We start from the raw sequence: 15,722 nt of genomic DNA on the forward strand, positions 1-15,722 counted from the left end.
GAGAAATCCAAAATCGGGTGAGGGGTTTTTGTGGTAGATGTTACAATGGGCTCTTCTTTCTCCTTTTAATCCAAAGTAATAAAATGCTCCATTTTACTGAGTTCTCTCTGTGGCAAATATTGTGCTCAACACTTCACTCATTTATTTATTATTCATTCATCTACTTATTCACTTAATCCTGTGTCCATTCATTCATTCAGCAATGTATCTCAGGTGCTGGCAATGCAATGAACAAGGCAAAGGCCCTGCTAAATGAAGGAGATACATGAATACATGATGTCAGAGAGTAATGCCTGCTATAGAGAAAATAAAACCCAGGAAGGGGAGGAAGGCTGGGAGTCAAAGGTTCTCTTAGGTCAGCAGCTCAGAGGAGGCCACCCCAAGGAGCAGGCTCTGGAACGGAGACCTAAAAGCAGATGCCATTATTGAAGACCCCTGGGCAGGATGCTGCAGAGAAAGGAAGAGCAAGTGCAAAGACCCTGCTGTGGACTTGGTTTGGCAGAGTTGAGGGCAGGCAGGAGGACCATACGCTGACCTGCACATGGAGTTCTGCCCATGCGAATCTGGCAAGCAGGAGCATTTGGTGGTCAGGGATGCCAAATTGGGTGGATCCAATCTGAAGTCAGGGTACTGTTGCACTCCAGACCGAAAGAAGCTGCTTTTCTTAAGCCAAGTCCCTGTGGCTCCTAGAAATCCTATCAATTTTTCCATAGATTTGACAGATAAACATATGTGCACACACATGCACACACACACACACACACACACACACACATATATGGAGACAGATGCAAATGTACTGAAGGGGAGATGCTAAAGAAAGACTGGACCTGAGTTCTCACCCGAGCTCAGTCCACAGATTCTTCCCCAGGGGCCTAAGCAAACTTGGAATGGAGAAACCACCTCCCAGGAGACAGCAGAACAGCACCCAGCTCTGCAAGGCAGGTTTCGTTCCACTCTCTGCTGTTGCCCTCCTGACTCAGTGTCCGAGCTCCCTAAGTCCACGGTCTCCAGGCTGCCTCTTCTACCAGGAATGGCTATGGTACTTGTCCCCTGACTCCCTGCAAGAGAGTCTGTGAGTGTCCTGGGCCAGCAAGTTGGCCATTCCTGTGTGTGCTTGTGTGACATTGTCCAATTCTAAGCACCTTTAAGACTCGCGTCTTCAGAGCTCAGGGCTACCCATGAGGCAGGACTGAGAATAATCTCCATTAGCCACTGGTGGGAGCTGATGGATAAACATCCCACCTCCCTCTCCTCTGGTGGATGTCCTGGAGGCATGCCATGCCTACCGGGGACTCTCCGAGAGGTCCCCGGTAGGACTGAGCCCGGCTGTCCACCGTGGTAACCTGATGACGACAAACCCTTCATGGCTGCCTCCTCTTCCCTTTCCTGTGTCACTTCCCCACCCTGCCTGGTGCATCCTGGGACTACCTCCAAAATAAACTTCTTGTCCTTGTTTCAGAGTTTCCTTTCAGGGACACTAAACCCAAAGTGCTGCCTAAGGTGCTGACAATCAATCTCCAGGACTCAGCTTAGAAGTCACCTCTTCCTGCACACTTTCTTTGATCTCCTTTCACCAACACCAATGTTTGGATCAGGAGTCTTTTCCGCAGGCTCTCTTACCACATAGAAGGTGACCAGTGTTGTTCATTAATAAGCGACGTGTCTCTCGGTAACCATCAAACGCAGGGAGTGAGATGTGAAGCCACCCTGTGGTCCCCGCACAGCTTTCTACAGAAGCATCTCTCCAGACCCAAAGTGCGCTGGCCTCACCTCTGATCAGGACTGGGCCCCCTCTGGAGGTCACACTGATTGATTAGTGCTCTCTGGGGACAGTTCTATCGACAATGTGGCTCTTCTCAGAAAAGCACAGCAAAAACAACCTTTCAGATTGAGGCCAGTTTCCATTGCTCAATGTTAGATATTTTTCCCCGAAATATCTGTTGGAGAAGGGATATTAACTACCAATAAAAGTCATTTCTCAAACCACAGTGGACACATGGACCCAAGCACACAACGGACTGTGAACTCCAACCTTTGAAAGTCAAGCCTCTGCTTCAGCATTTGGCCCTGTCCATGATGAAATTATTTCCTTTCCCCCAGGAACTTGAACTGGCAAAGTGACCTCTATGTTTAACGTATCCAGGCAAAAGAGGCACTAAGTCTCTATAATTCAAAGATCAAAAGTACCTAAAATAGATCTTCATTGGTTTGAACTTAAAGGAATTTTACCTCCAAACTCAGATTAATTTCTTGGCCTGAACCCAAAGTAAACGGACTTGTCTTCTTTGCATTTTAAGGTAAATGTCTCTTGCATATCTGCAATAGTTCAGGGTAGCAAATAGCTGACAAGCCACTGAGAGGTTCATTAGTCATTTTCAGAAGGCGACTCCAGCAGGAGGTCCATGGGCTGAGCAGTGCAGGCAAGCACACCGGAACCGAAGTCACCTGAACAGACAGTGTGTTTCCCAGAAACAAACTACAACAAGAAAAAATACTCCACAGTGAAAGTTGAAGCATGGCTTCTGGGATCTTTGGAAAAAGAAAGATTCCCTGAAAGCCATATGGCTCAGGACCATTGGAAAAAGTGCTCTGAGGGCTTGGCTAAAGGTGGAAGGGGCTGAGATTCTAGGTGGAGAGAAAACTGGAAAAGTCATTGGCCAAACCCCTCGATGAGCAGTGACTCCCTGAGCTTCTCATGCAAATACAAAGGTGAAATCAAGACAACAGGGCCCTGATGGTGCCGCGCTTCACTTGTTTTCTCTGGCACATAGAAGCATGAAATGGGGCACCAGTGCTGGGGGTCGGGATGGCTGGGCTGCTTATGAGTATCTTTTCCTTTAGCTTCTTCATGCTGCTTCACACAAACCTCAATAGTGGGTCTGGTAGTTGAGCGCAAAGCCCCAGGGGATGCACACATCTACACACAGCCACGAAGGTTAGGAAACAATAGTCCAAAGAGAAGAAGGAGAGGAACTGTAAATAAAGGGAATGGGAATATGGTACATTTCCCCATTATGTGAAGCAGGGTCGGAGCAAAAGCTGGAGACTGTTGTAAAAACAAGTCCTGGGCAGGTGCTCAGAGGACAGCTGTCTCGCACAAAGAAAGCTCTTATTAAAGCCACTGTGTTCACTGTATAATTATATTTACCTGTAGTGTCTTCTGGGCATTACTCATATGCTCCATTATTGCCCAGCTGAACATTTTATCTTCCATGATGGGGAGTTGATTCTTCCCTCTGTCCCTGCTTAGCATTGATATGTTCTTCCAGAATTGGGAGGTATCAGGCCAAAGGTGCAGTTACCAGGTTGGGTTCTAGAACACTTTGCCCTGACGTTGTATAAATTATTGGGTAAATGATGCAACAAGGCCAATGAAGCTTGGGCTCTTTCCTGTCTGACTCCATGTCTCATTCTAGTCAATAGTGCACCTAGCAGAATTCAAGTTGAAATGGCCTTTGCCTCTGACAGGGAAAGAGCCAACAAAGCTGTTGGTAGAGGGGATCTTCGGGTTTCATGGCACTCACGCCTTAAACACATTTAGGGGAATGTGTAGGGGAGAGAAGTCTAGATCTGGGAGACTTTTGGAAATGCCAGGTGGGACTTCTTTCTGGAAGGGCTGTGATGTGCCTACTGAGGCCCATGTTAGGCACTCTGATACAGAAAAGATGACTCTCTTTTAAATAATCACAATGGAATAACCCCTTTATTTAATAAGAAAATTTTATAAGCATAAAAATATGACATGTTTTCTGGAAGTCCCATTGCAATTTACCTCTAAGAAACTATCACTTGGCTGGGTGCGGTGGCTCATGCCTGTAGGTAATCCCAGAACTTTGGGAGGCCAAGGCAGGTAGATCACTTGAGGCCAAGAGTTCAAGACCAGCCTGATCAAATGGTGAAACCCCATCTCTACTAAAAAATACAAAAAATTAGCTGAGCATGGGGTTGCATGCCTATAATCCCAGCTACTTGGAAGGCTGAGGCAGGAGAATCGCTTGAACCCGGGAGGTGGATCTGAGATCGTGCCATTGCACTCCAGCCTGGACAACAGAGTAAGACTCTGTCTCAAAAAAAAAAAGAAACTATCACTTATTGGGGTTTGGTATGGCATCAAAAAAGAATATACACAATTGATTTGAAAACACTATTTAAAAACTTCTTCCTTTTTCAACAACAATCGGTGTAGTTTTCTTCCTATACTTCAACCACAATAATGTAATACAAACAGATGAACGCAGAAGCAGATATGAAAATCTGGTTGTCTTTTTAAGCCTGACATGAAAGAGATCTGCAAAAACGTAAAAAATGTCACTCTTCTCCAGAATTGTTTTTGTTTTGAAAAATAGTTATTTTTATTTAAAAACATGTTATTCATGTTATCATTTAACTGGTTGATTATTATTTCAAGATTCATTAATAAATGCATACTTTTATATTTCCTCAATTTTGATTTCTAATATGATAAATATCAATAGATTTTGCCTACATACATAAAAGCTCTCCGGGGACTTCAGTAATTTTTAAGAATGTGAAAATGCTCAATACCAAAGAATTTGAGGACTCCAAAATTCAAGTACTCATCCAACTTAGCTTTAGAGTGAAGGGTGGAACCTTTGGCCTACCAAGATCTATTTGTCAGTTCCAATCACAGAAATGTTAAAAACTTGAAGGATATTTTATTTTATTTTATTTTATTTTATTTTATTTTTTGAGACAGTCTCGCTCTGTCGCCCAAGCTGGAGAGCAATGGCCGGATCTCAGCTCACTGCAAGCTCCGCCTCCCGGGTTTACGCCATTCTCCTGCCTCAGCCTCCCGAGTAGCTGGGACTACAGGCGCCCGCCACCTCGCCCGGCTAGTTTTTTTTTTTTTGTATATTTTTAGTAGAGACGGGGTTTCACCGGGTTAGCCAGGATGGTCTCGATCTCCTGACTTCGTGATCCGCCCGTCTCGGCCTCCCAAAGTGCTGGGATTACAGGCTTGAGCCACCGCGCCCGGCCAACTTGAAGGATATATTTAAGGAGTCCAGGAAAGTTTTCCATACCAGCCTATCAGTAAAGCTCAGAGCTTAGTTCCTTGACTGAAATCTTGTCCACTGACTCAGTCGAGTCTGCAGAGTGGGGTGAAAGCTTAGTCTTTATAATAAACATTCATCTAAGCAGCCTCCTCTCTTTTTAAGCAAGGGGTTTCTGAGATTAGGTGCTCGCATCAGAATGAGGCAGGCACATGTGACACCCTGAGGACATCTGTCTCCTCATACAAGATTTCTCTAATACTCACATGCAAACGAGAGCTATCCAAAGGAGCAAGCAGAAAGCAAGTCAAACAGCCCCCAGCCCTGTTCTGCAGGAATAGTGCAGAACTGATTCATGGCAGGATCTGCAGCTTGGATGCTATCTTTCAATTTCCCCCAGGGTGGGTGAGTTGGAGCTGAAGGGTGTGCTGGTGAGATGCCTCACCCATCTCACTGTCAGGCCCTGCAAGGAGGAGCCCTCCATTTGTTTGCTCATCTAGGAAGACTAGGGTGGGATGCATTACAACCACCACTCCTACTGATTCTCAAATTGGAAGATCAGAGACTGCAACACATCTATCATCTCCAAGACCTGTTGCTGTTGCTTCCTAGGTAAGAGAAAGTTTCCTAGATACCGTTTTCTATGTCTAATGCAGACAAAGGGCAGAGGCCCTGAGAGGCCTCCAACTGCAGAATACACGCTTAAACTTGGAAATTCCAGGTCGTTAGTAATCACAACCTGAAAACACAGCATTGTCAGTGGTGGCTGTTGGAGCTGGTCAACTTTGCCAAGAGGCATTCAGTCTCTCAACTCGGTAATGCCAAGAAGCTACTTCCCTTAGGCAATCTTGCTGATTTTGGTGAATCTTACAACACTCATTCAGAAAACTGCTGAAAATGACTCTGTTGAATAGAAGATGGCACCTGCCTTCTCTTGTGATTTCTACAGAATATCCTGAAATCACTTTTGCGTCAGATAATACACAACGTCTTTATAGTGCTGTGCCGCTTTAAATCTCAACCAAAGCCTGCATAATACTTACCTACAAAATACTTTATTATATTTTAGGTTTGTATGTTTAGAAAGCATTTAAAAATTTTATGAAAAACAATACAGAGAGTTTCCTGATTGTAAGGAAAATAGAAAAATGATAAAAAGCCGTCTTTATCTTTCATGAGAAGACACCAAGTCTGGGTACGTGTTCAGTTATATCTCCTAGAGTTACCACGATGTTTCATCAACACATCTTTTAAAAAAAAATTAGTCATGCATCTATTTATTTGTTCAACAAAATTCGAAGTATCTTCTAATCAGCGGAGTTGAAGAACTTGAACGAATATTGTAAAATGTAAATCATGAAAAATATGACAGTCACTTTAGAAATCACGAAGAAAATCACAGTCACTTTACAAATATAAGTTGGCATTATGTAACTATTTTTATTCAATATGTTTACCTTTTACAGATGATGTTTTTTAGAAAAAGATTTAGTAATTTGCTCAAAGTCACACTTAAATTTTTTCGAGCATCAGAAACAAAAAAAAAAAAAAAAGAAAGAAAGAAACATGCCTCCCTAAGTTTTGATCCAAAAATAGATATTTCATATATTCATTCATTTTGTTTCTCTGAATTCAGATCCTAGTTGTCTTTCCCCAAATTTCCTTTTTTCTTTTGTCTGTGGTTATCATATAGAATTGAATATTTATAATCAAGTAGACCTGCTGACTGGGTCACAGTGATAAAAGATGCTGAATGTTTCTGGTTCCAAGTAGGTGCAGTTGATGAATGAATCCCAGGTCCTAGCAACTGTGCTTAAGGGATACACCTGCTTACAGGTGGTTAAGGGGAGATCTATTTCTATACATGGGACTGCCATAAATCAGACGGAGATCAAAACATTTAAAGCCAACAAAGCAGGCAACATTTTTTGAGTAATTGAGGCTTGTTTTAGAAAACAAGAAATGTCTGTGTTAGTCCTTGTCTGTCAAACATTATTCTCTGTTTGATTAAGCTATACAAACAGCAGGACTCTGATGTAAGCAAGACTTTTTCTTTTTGTATGTTGTACATAAATGTCTTTAATCTTTTGAGTTAGGAATTTATTGGTGGAGCCTTCACGAGTAAATCCAGCAAATCTCTGAAATAATTTTCCCTCCAAATGGAAATACAGCAGGGAGGAGTCAGAGAAGGGTCAGTGAAACTCAACCCAAAAACAAAACAAAACAAAACAAAACACATTTTCCTGGAACAACAAAGTAGGTAACAGTACAGTTGACTTTTAGGCAGCTTAAGCCTGGGGTCCTGGTGAATGTGCCTTGAGTCAGGTGAGGATAAAGGGACTTCAGACGAACTTACCAGCTGCAAATGAAAATTCTTTCTTGGGATTTCAACAATAAACAAAACAAACCCACAGCACCATCCCCAAGTCTGCTGTTCCAACTCCAGGAAAATATTCCACACAGAAGGTCTGCAGAAGACAGTTGGACCTGGAATGGTTCTTCTTATTTTAACAAAAAGAGTGAAATGTGGATGCTTACAATATACAAAAGGTTTGGATCTTGACTCCTGTGAGTCTTGAAATTTGCATTTTATTCTGGGAATTTTCAAAGGGGAACTCTCCGTGAGTCGTAAATCAAAGGACTTTTAGACATTGGGTGCATTTGTTTGCCATGGCTGTGTAACAAGTTCCACACACTGGGTGGGTTAAAGCATGGAAATTTTATGTCGCACAGTTTCGGAGGCTGAAGTCCGAGTTGTAGATGCCGCAGGGGGCGTTCCTTTGGAGAACCCACTCCATGCTTCCCCCAGCTTCTGGTGTTTTGCTGGCAATCTGGGACTTTCCTGGGCTTGTAGACCCATCAACCCAGCCTCTGCCCACAGTTGCACATGGCATTCTCCCTGTGTGCTGTCATCTTGGAGTGGGCCTACCCTACTCCAGTATGACATCATCTTAACTAAACACATATGCAACGACGTAAGGTCCTCTTTCCACATAAGGTCACATTCTGAGGTACCAGGGTTAAGCCTTCAACATTTAAAAGTGGAGTGGGGCACAGTTCAGCCCACAACCATGGATGTGGTGGTGTATTTATATGTGTGCACAGCCACCCTCACCCTTTCTCCACTCCGCCTCCTCAGAGATGCCACAATCACTTCTCAGACTCCACCCTTCTCTCCCAGGAAGCCTGCTAGGACCCAGCCCGCCCCACGCCACAGACAAACACACACACTAGATACACACCACACACACACATCTCCACCACAGCACACCTGTGCACACATGCATCACACTACACACACGCACCACTAACACTACACACACAACCTGCACAACACACGCACACCACATACACACAATCAGCATTACCACCAAAACACACACCTGTGCACCTATACAACCTACTACACACACCCCACACCACACTCACACCACGGCACACCCACACAAACCTCTCACCCATGCACACACCACACACACAACATGCACAACACATGCACCCATACCCAGACTCACATCACACCTACCACCACACACCTACACGCACACCAACAAACACATACATATACCACCACACACATACACACAACACCACACACATACACACATGCCACTACACACATACACACCACCATGGACATATACACACAACCACACACATACACATACCACTATACACATACCATACACACCACCACACACATACCATACACACCACCACACCACCACACACATACACATACACCACTACACACACGCACACCACCACACACATACAAACAGCACTACACACATACACACACACCACTACAGACATACACACACACCACTAAACAGATACGCACACACCACTACACACATACCATACCATATATACCACCACACCACCACACACATACACATACCACCACACACATACCATACACACCACCACACCACCACACACATACACACACACCACTACACACATACACCACTACAGACATACACACATACCACCACACACATACCACACACAGCACCACACCACCCCACACACACACACTACTACACACACACACTACAGACACACACACCACCACACACACAATACACACCACCACACCACACACATACACACACACCACTACATACACACACACTACACCACCACACACATACACACATACCACTACACACACACAGACCACTACGGACATACACACACACCACCACACACATACCATACACACTACCACACCACCACACACATACACACACACCACTACAGACATACACACCACCACACATGTACACACACACACCACACACACCATACACACCATCACACACACTTTACACACCACCACACACACACGCCACCACACACATACACACACACCACACACACATCATACACACCACCACACACACCATACACACCACCACACATATATGCATCACCACACACATACCATACACACCACCACACATGCCATACACACCATCACACACATATGCACACACCACCACACACGTACACACACACACCACACATACCATACACACTATCACACACACCATACACACCACCACAACCACCCCACACACACACACCACTACACCCCATACACATGCACCACCACACACATACCGTACACACTACCACACACACACCATACACACCACCACACACCCCATACACACCATCACACACACACACCACCACACACATATGCACCACCACAAACATACCATACACACCACCACACACACCATACACACCACCACACACCCCATACACACCACCACACACACACACACACACACACCACCACACACATATGCACCACCACAAACATACCATACACACCACCACACACACCATACACACCACCACATACACCACCACACACACGCAGAAACACACACCAAGCTCCCTCCTATGTGTTCTCCTAGTGTTTTAATTAGAGCTCTATTGTAAGTCACCAAATTAAACCTTTACTATAGTTGTTCACATTTCCTGCCAACTTTTTCTGATTTGGTCATTTAAGCAGCTGCTATGTCTGGTTAATTTTTGTTTCCCACAAACAAATCAGTGTCACATGCACAGTAGTCTCCATGAACATTAGGTGAATTAAACCAATTACAATGAAATGAGTGTTAATCTAACAGTCAGAGAAAACAGAATGAGTAACTGTAGGGCAGTGGGAGCATCAAGGTCAGGTTGGGGGTGGTGAGCTGCGCACTTTCTCCCCAACTCCATGATGACAGTGGCTCAGTACCTTACCGCCTGTGCGTAGGGATTGTAGTGTAAGCCTAGCTTCAGAGCCATTGCAGCAGGAAGTAAGGTCCCCTCTGATGACAGCACTAAAGGACCCTGACCCGTAGGAGGAGTTCCCCCACACTGAGGAGAGGCCGGGGCCACACTACTAAGGGCCCGGCAAGCCAGACCAAGGACTTCAGTTCCACAGGAAGGGCACGGGGAGCCACTACAGGTCTTCCCCCGAGCTGAGGTACAATATGACTGAAGCTGCACTTTAATAATGGACCATTAGGCAAATTTATGTGGAAAAAATCTCCACATTTTGCAAATAAGGCAGGTATGCGTTGTCTGGCTCATCGGAAATTCCATGCACAGCTTAATGCGCTCACAAATTCGCAATTCAGAATTAATTGGTTTTTAGGCCATGCATTTAGGTCAGATCACCCAGACACTCCATTTCATGTGGTGAAAAGAAATTAAGTCAATTTTCCCCCCGCCAGACCCTCGGCTCTCATCTCGCAGGCCTGGCGTGTGTCCCTCTGCTCGCACAGGGAGGAAGACAACCTTTAAAGGCATTCTCATTATTTCTCAGGGAGATGTCATTAAGTACTGTAAACATGTCCTGAATGAGTCCGTGTCACAAAGACGGCTAAGTGTTTATAGAATAAAAACCTATAAGCGCCAAAGTGAGATAAAATGGGGGAGGGGGAGAGAAAGAGGGAAAGAGAGACTTTTTTAAAAAAAGGAAAAGGAAATGTCTTCCTGACCAAGTTCAGTTAAGGTGTGGACTATGTGGTAAATTTACCCTAATGAACTTTAACCACAAAAGAAAGCAGGGATGGAACCTACCTGGTCCATGGGCCCAATTGTCTGTTCCTAGGACCCTGGCACACATCACTGACCAATCACACCCATCTCCCTTCTGAATTCACCCCAACTTCCCTTAAGAATACACACCTGGCAGACATCACTAATCTATCACACTAATTTAGCACATCTCCTGATAAAGTCACAGCTGGCAGACATCACTAAGCAATGACATCCATCTCCCCTCTGAATTCACCCCAACTGTCCCTGAATTCATATCTGGCAGACATCACTAATCAATCACGCTCATCTCCTTCTCTAAAGTCACAGCTGGAAGACATCACTAAACAATCATGCCCATCTCCCCTCTGAATTTGCCCCCAACTTCCTCTAAAAATTCACACCTGGAAGACAACACTAGTCAATCTCACTCATCTTCTCTAAAGTCACAACTAGCAGACATCATTAATCAATCATGCCCATCTCCCCCTCTGAATTCACACTTGGCTTCAGAATTCTTGCAAGGAAGCAGTCTAATCAGCCATTCTAAGTTATAATTCAAACTGATGGATATTTCTGTTGAGGGGAGGCTCCGGGTGTTTCTTTCCTAAGCCTATGCTACTGCACTATAACGAGAAGAATTATTGCCCAAGAATAAATGAACACGCTGTCTTATTTGAAAATTTTCCTATTTGTTAGTTTACTCTGCATTGTTGTTTACAATCAAGTTAAGGAGAAAGACACTCAGAGGTCTGCATTGATTTTAATCCCCCAGAGCCTGACAATGTGTGAGCATACAGGCCAGAGTTGTCTGGAGTACATGGTGCATGGAATTAAACTTCATCAGTGTGTTCATTTCCAAAGAGGAATGATAGCATCAAGGCTCCCCTTTGGGGCTCTGCCCTTGGCCACCAGAAGCCTTTGCCCTCCTCATGCAGACAGCAGAAGTGCCCGACCTGGGGCAAGCCATAGACAGTGATTGGCAGTGTGGGGTATGAAAGCATAGCCACCTTGCCTTGCAGTGGGACAAGTACCTTATATACCAGAGTCCCTGCAGGGTCAGGCTGAAGATCCCCTCTGCATGACTTCGAGATAACACCTCTCTTGGCTTCCTCCCTTCCTGGCCTGATTTTTCCCCTTCCTCACCAACTTTCCCTAGGAATACATTCTTAATACATGATCACTTGTACAGGCACCCTTGTCTTGGGTACAGAAAGAGCTGTGGGTATCAGCTTTTATAAGGCAAAGTGTACACCTGACCTGTGTTCTGTCATTCTAAGTTGTGCCAGAGCTGCTCCTGAGACTCCTCTTGCCCTCTTTCCCAGGATATGCCTGGGCGTGTCTGTACCCTGGAGAACAAGAGATTGGCACAGCAGGGGCCCATCTGCTGAGTTCTATAAAGGTCTTCACATGGAGATAATGCACAGTGTCTGTTGCACAAATAAGTAGCTACCAGGAGACTTCAGGCCGGGAAGTCCTAGAAATAATGCTGTCCCCAAATCAACTGAAACAAAACCATTAAAAACTATCAATATCTACCCAGTAGGAAGTATAAGAAGAAACTAAACAGGACTACAAATGTCTTGTCGGGATTTCTGGAAAAGTCTTACAGGTATAAAAATATTTACTGAAGAAGCTGAGAAATCACAGATAAATGAAAAATAATCCCACTACTCAGGAATTATGGCTAACACTCAGGAATACTGCTATTTTGGTATTATACATATAGGAATATATTTATTTAGACTTCTGTGAATATGTATGCAAATTTAACTACAAAAAATTACAGTAGACTTTTTTGTAACTGCTTTCATTTAATCATAAATGCTAACCACAGAGTTAGCATTTGCTATGATATCAAGCAATTCACAAAGTAGTTTTACGTATTTTATTTATTGTATTTCACAGGTACAATAATTTGTTCTGTTTTTAAATAAATAGGCAGAACTTTTGCACCAAGATGAATATTAATTCCTTCAAAGCAATAACCTCAGGGGACTATTCTCTAGTCAAACAGAGTAAGTGTTATCAAAAACAGACTATGCTTGTGAAATTTGAAGTCTATGATGCTTCTAAAAGATACTCAAAATGATGAGGCTCTTCATTTACTTAAAACAATTTAAAGTCACTCAAAGCCAACTGTTTGAGAAGGCAGATGAGAAAAATGGGTAAAAGTGCCTGCAATCAAAACTAAAATGTGACAAGAGGGCAATTGGGTTGGATAGCAGTGAGGGGATTCACGTTTCATGAATAAACTACACATAGGATAAGTGAATGCAAGTACATCCACAGGAAGGAATAATACCCACTTGGATTCATATTTACATTGTATTGCTTTTGTTTTCTTTTAGATAGCAGTCTCACTACTTACAGTACAAAGTCACAGAATATTATTTAGACATTTGGTTCTTTCCTACTGTGGGCCTTTGCTCCAACCGCAGTCTGTACCTGCAATACCCTATGACCCTATTCAAGACTTCTGGGACCCTCAGGTCTGCATCCACCTCCCCCATATCCACAATGGACAGAGCCTCTGGTGACCATCAGAGCTGACCCTGAGCATCACACCATGAAAGACCCTGCCTTTTTCATCTTGCTAGTCCGACAGTGCCCACTGCAGTGTTTTTCTGACAGCTGAAACTTGAAATTCTGAATCGAAAAGACCCACTCCATATTTGCACAGAGGGAAACTGGAACTTATACACTACTATAAAAAAAGAGAAGCTGATCCCCTCCCTCCAAGCTGGTGCTCTCTGATGCTTGACCGTGGCATCTCACACACTGTGAGGGTTGCCGGTGGCATTCAGCCCAGATACTTGCTTTATAAACCTGCATATGTGCCCAGCAGCCAAGCATCTGAAGCCCAACAACGTGTACGGTTTTTTAAGGAGCCCATCCTGTTTTCCATCCAGAATATGGCTCTCCATGTCAGAGCTGTGACTCTTCACCTGGAGGTCATGGTCTGGGATCTCCACAAATTTAATGCATTTTATTTTTCCTTTGAAGGAACTTAGTGTAACTTTCAGTGGATCTTGAAAGAGTCTGTATCAGTTTTCTATTGCGGATGTAACAATATCCACAAACTTCTTGGCTTTAAACACACATTTCTTGTCTTACATTTCTGTAAGTCAGAAGACCAAAATTAGTCTCACTGGGCTAACATTGAGATGTGGGCAAGGATGCTTTCTCCTTTAGAGACTCTAGAGGAGAATCCCTTTCCTTGCTGTTTCCATCTTCTAGAAGTTTCCCATGATGCTTTGCTTGTGATTCTCTCGTTTCATCTTCAAAGCCAGCGAGAGAGGCAAGGGTTGTGGTCTTCCCTTGATGTCTTCTGTAGTCATATCTTCCACTGAACCCTCCTGTCTCTCTCCTCCACTTATAGTGAACCTTGTGTCTACATTGGATTCACCCAGATAATCCGTGATCATCTCCCTCTTGAAAAGTAATCCTTAATTCCATCTGCAACCTAATCCCCTTTGCCTTGTAATCTAACATAGACACAGGTACAAGGGATTAGGATGTGGCTATCTGTGGGGAGACCATTATTTTGCCTTCCTCAGGGTCTGTGAACATTTCTCTGAAAAAAAAGGTCAGAAAACATGTTATAAAATATCATGTATGGCACTTACTCTAAAATTGATAACACAATTGGAAGTAAAACACTGCTCAACAAATAAAAAAGAACTGAAATCTTAACAGTCTCTTAGACCACAGTGCAACCAAATTGTAACTCAAGACTAAGAAATTCACTCAAAACCACACAATTACATGGAAATTGAACAATCTGCTCCTGAATGACTCCTGGGCAAATAACGAAATTAAGGCAGAAATTAAGAAGTTCTTTGAAACTAATGAGAACAACAATGTACCAGAATCTCTGGGACACACCTAAAGCAGTTTTAAGAGGAACGCTTATAGCACTAAATGCCTACATCAAAAAGCTAGAAAGATTTCAAATTAACAACGTAACATCATAACTAAAAAACTAGAGAACTAAGAGCAAACAAATTCGAAATCTAGCAGAAGACAAGAAATAACTAAGATCAGAGCTGAAGTGAAAGAGAGAGAGACATGAAAGATTCTTTAAAAAAAATCAACAAATCCAGGAGTTGTTATTTTGGGGAAAAAAAAAAAAAGATAGATAGACCACTAGCTAGACTAATAAAGAAAAAAAGAGAAGAATCAAATAGACACAACCAGAAATGATAAGGGGGATATCACCATTGACCCCACAGAAATACAACCAACCATCAAAGAATACTATAAATACCTCCTATCCACATAAACTAGAAAATGTAGAATAAATTGATAAATTTCTGGACACAGACACCCTCTCATGACTGAATCAGGAAGAAAATGAATCCCTGAGTAGACCAATAACAAGTTCTGAAATTGAGGCAGTAATAAATAGACTACCAACCAATAAAAGCCTGGGGCCAGATGGATTTACAGCTGAATTCTACCGGAGGCAAAAAGAAGAGCTGGCACCATTTCTACTGAAACTATTCCAAACAATTGAAAAGAAGGGACTCCTCTCTAACTCATCCTATGAGACCAGCATCATCCTGATACCAAAACCTGGCAGAGATACAACAAAAAAAGAAAACTTCCGGCCAATATCTCTAATGAATATTGATGTAAAAATCCTCAATAAAA

This window comes from Chlorocebus sabaeus, chromosome 2 (genome assembly GCF_047675955.1).
Source record: "Chlorocebus sabaeus isolate Y175 chromosome 2, mChlSab1.0.hap1, whole genome shotgun sequence".
NCBI classification, from domain to species: domain Eukaryota; kingdom Metazoa; phylum Chordata; class Mammalia; order Primates; family Cercopithecidae; genus Chlorocebus; species Chlorocebus sabaeus.